This window comes from Orcinus orca, chromosome 21 (assembly GCF_937001465.1).
Source record: "Orcinus orca chromosome 21, mOrcOrc1.1, whole genome shotgun sequence".
NCBI lineage: Eukaryota > Metazoa > Chordata > Mammalia > Artiodactyla > Delphinidae > Orcinus > Orcinus orca.
Genome location: NC_064579.1, coordinates 32,037,938 through 32,042,288, shown reverse-complemented (window position 1 = coordinate 32,042,288; position 4,351 = coordinate 32,037,938). Strand labels below are relative to the sequence as shown.

Sequence of the window (4,351 nt, the reverse complement as noted above, 5' to 3'; positions counted from 1 at the left end):
AACAAAATTGCTGGATGTGAGGTAGCCTTATTGATGTCTGTCCACACCGAGTGCTATATTGGGACTGTTTATTTCCTTCCTTTGGCTCTGAGTGAGAGTTGAGGTTACAGAAGAAATGCACACTCATGATCACCATGTGAAAAAGGAATTTTCCCCCAGAGGTTGATAAGAATCTGTTTTTCAATTTACATGTGTCATCATGACAATTACAGTGTAAACCATTTCCTTTCCTGGCTGCAGGACTCAAGGGGTAGACATGTCAGAAATCAATATAGAACCGAGAGTTATTGTCATCAATAATCCCCATGGAGAAAGATCTTTAAGAGCCACACCAACCTGGCTGCCTCTTTGCGCAGAGCGTCCCCTGTGTGCCTGTGACTTTTCCTTCTAGGATTTTATTACTGCTTTCGTCTTTCTCACAATGCTACTCACAAATCATTATTCCTCTAACCTGAAGCTCTTCTCCTTTATACAATTTACACCAGTAGAGTGGTTTTATAGTCATTTTTAGAACAATTTGTGTTATTAATTTCATTAGGAGATATAAAGATGATACTTACATTAACAACCAACTCTTGATTTTCGTTTTTTTTAAAGCAAAAGTGAAAAATTTCTTGAAAATTCAGTTATTGTGTGTGACAAAGCAAATGAGTATTCGGCATTAATTTTCATACGGTATAGATAGGTTCAAACATTCAAAAACTTATTTTATGAAAATATATCCAAATTAAACTGGAATAGTATCACACGTAACTGGATATCATAAAATTGTGAGATAAACTAGGAAAATGTACTCTTGTAGGTACTTGGGGAGGAGAGATACACTAATACTACACCATACTCCTTCAGTATGTTCTTTTTCTTTTTTTTGAAAGTTAAAATAAAACTATATTTAGAAAGGCTGAAATGATTGTATGCTAATTTGAACAGGTAAGTTTTACAAGGAATGACTTGAAAATCCTCTTTTTGACAAAACATCCTCTAAGAGCTGGATTCCATTATATGCGCCTTGTTCTTTCTCCAGACCTGGACAAGGATACATAACTGATTTTTCACAAAGTGATTCTTTCTTCCTTTCCTGTGTTTGGAGGTCCTTGCTCTCTCTCAGACAGTTCCTCTGAAACAAACTTGCCTCCCCTCCTCCAGCCAGCCCCAGTGGGTTCACCCATGCTCTGGGACTAGGATGGGAGGTAAGATGTGTGACTGTTTCTTCACTGGGTTTTAACATACGTTCTTAACATTTAGTTATAAGCTAGTATATGTTACTATGCACATGTGTATATATGCACACACATACATGTATATGCACACTAAAGTCATTTTAATAAAGAGTTAATTTTCAGTAAAAAATAAGTTAATTGAATAGTTACTATACTTCACATTTATCACTGATGTAACCCACATGGTTTCTTCATTAACAATCTGAAACAGCACAGTATGATATCTGGTGATAGCTACTGGGATTTCAACCATAAGCCTTGGAAGAAACTAACTCCCTTACAATCCAGTCTTATGTCAACTCCAAATATAACAGAAGCCTATAATAATCATGACTGATTTACCCAATTGCAAAAATAAAATCTCTACAAATATAATATGTACAGAACATGATTTCACATCTTTATTTTCACATTAAATGTATCCACAAAGACTTGAAGCATGTGGAGCTATATTTGAGTTGGAGCATTTACTGTTGTTTTTCTCTTGATAAATAATGTATATTTTAATTAATGCCTCTTAATATTCCTTATTTTCAAAAACCTAAACATTTGTATAACTCTTTCTCAGGTTTCCCCAACTAAACAGACTAGATGTTTCTCACCCACATATTTATAACAACATACACACCCACATACGCACATACACACTCACAATTCAAAACACTGGAGGTGTGGAGTATAACACATATTTGTATTTTCTGGATTCTCTATATTTATTTCCTCCTGTTAATTCAGAATTAAAACTTAATCATGATTTCAATGTAAATACTTGTTTATGAAAGTGAATCCTCATATAAGATTGTTAGAAGTATATCACATTTATTTACTCCCTACTTTAAGGAGAAAACGCAACTCATTAACTCATACTTGACTGAATTGATTTGACCTCTAGTGAAATCATTTCACTTGGCCACCATGAAGCATTATGACATCAAAATAAAGCATGTCATGTGCATGACTCCTAACTGCTCTCTTAAAATGGTGATCCACTAGGCATACATATCAAGTGTTCTTCAAATGTTCCATTAAAATATATACAAAGATGCACAATATTGCATAACTAGTGTCAGCTAATAAGAGCTAAGATTAATTGACTGTTAAGTACTCTACTAAGTACTTACATGATTTTCTAGTATAAAAATTCATAGTTCAATGTGAGTGACAGTGAATAAACTGAAGATCATCAAGGTCAGATACTGACCCAGATTCATATAGCAAATATATGCAGAACCAAGTCTAGACTCCAAGTCTCCTTGATTCTAAATTTTGTGTCCTTTCTTATACCACAGTGCCTTTCTGAAGAGGTTAGCAAAGCCTATAGATTATATTTCTTTTTAACTGATAAAAAGGGAGTGAGGAGCACATTCTTGAATTAAACACCCATGTTCGGAAATTTTCTGTTTTATTAATTCCCATCTTCTAAATTTAATTTTGAGAAAAATTCACTTTATTGACAAGAAAAGTTGCTACTATCATCCACATATAATGCTGACTGAACAAAGTCTTAATTGTAGATAAGAAACATAGAAAGAAATATTTCTATTTCTTTCAACGCCTGAAATTTTATTTTCAGTGCCTGAAATTCAAGCAGGGGAACAGCACACAAGGAACGTAGTTGGGAAATGAGTATTTTGGGATGTGTGTGTGGTTTTTAATTCTGATGTGTAAAGAAAAACTCTTAACTCCCTAGTTAAGTAAGATAAGCCGACAGACCAGGAAAATACAAAAACTCATCCAGAGCACCTGTGTGACACAGAAGCCTGTTAAGTGTCAGATTTAAAGTAAGGTGTAGTCCCATCCAAATGACTTTGAGGTTTTGTTCTAAGAAGGAGGAAGTAGCCGGCTTCTCAACGGCTTTCAACCACCTTAAATATGCACCAAATGCTGGTACTGGATGGAGTCAAAAGAGCACAACTTTTAAAGTGACCTTGTAATAGAATCAGAAAAACATATAATAATATCTGCCTGGTTTCTTAAGAAAAAGATGCATATAGGAGTGGTTTCTATGAAATAATAGCTGAGAGCCAAAATAAAAGGGTGACATAGAGGCAAATATTAACTTAGAGATGACAGGAAACATAAACTGAATTAGAAAAAAATGCATTTATTTAGGGGTCATACAGAACTATTATTGGATGGAGAAAAACAAATTTTTCTTTGGTTTCTTATAAAGAACCAATATCAGAAATTCAAAATATAGAGGAAATACATAGAGAAATCTCTGAGAGGAAGGATAGAGGTGATGGGGATGGGATAAAGGACAGAAAAGAGAGAGAGAAGAAAGAGAGGGAAGAAAGAAAATAGAGAACAAAGATGTAGTTAATCAAAAGTGTTCACCGGGCTTCCCTGGTGGCGCAGTGGTTGAGAGTCCGCCTGCCGTTGCAGGGGACGTGGGTTCGTGCCCCGGTCCGGGAGGATCCCACATGCCGCGGAGTGGCTGGGCCTGTGAGCCATGGCCACTGAGCCTGTGCGTCTGGAGTCTGTGCTCCGCAACGGGAGAGGCCACAGCAGTGAGAGGCCCACATACTGCAAAAAAAAATGTGTTCACCAAATTTTAGACAGAATTAATGAAAAACACCATAATTATATATAGCAGAGTATATGTAATGTCCAAGGTTCAAAAAGAAAGTAACCTATAACTATTCTGTCATTACTAAAATAATTTTCACTCCTATTATGCTTTCTGGGGTGGAAAACAATAGAAGGTATAGTTACTTCTTTGGTCTTTTTCTGTAGGGGATTTTTATCAATGAGACAGGTTTTACCAATGGGACAAACATTAGTCTTTAAGAAATTAATCAATACCCAGGACTCAAGAAGGGAATTTCATAGTAATAAAGGAGAAACGTACAATGCCTGATATGATTATGATTTAAAAATAAAATACAGAAGGTAAACTATCATTTTTGGAAAATGAGTAATATTAAATTTTTTAATATTAAATTAATTCCATAAAACTGGATTACATTTATAAGAGTATAATGGAAAAGGCTGAAGATTATTGATGGACTAAGGTTAAACACTTTTCTTGCTTCAAATAAAGGATAAAAATAATCAGAACTTGTTTATTCCTTGGCACTGTTAGGCTTTATTTAAGTAAGAATTTTATTGAACTAAAATGAGAATGAATA

General features: G+C 34.7%; 1 non-coding gene across 1 annotated transcript; it reads right to left on the bottom strand.

Annotated features, from left to right (window-relative positions):
- Positions 1-1,099: 1,099 nt before the first annotated feature.
- Positions 1,100-1,220, bottom strand: LOC117197031 (small nucleolar RNA SNORD22). The gene has a single exon (XR_004477497.1). It is a non-coding gene; the product is annotated as a small nucleolar RNA SNORD22 (small nucleolar RNA).
- Positions 1,221-4,351: the final 3,131 nt, after the last annotated feature.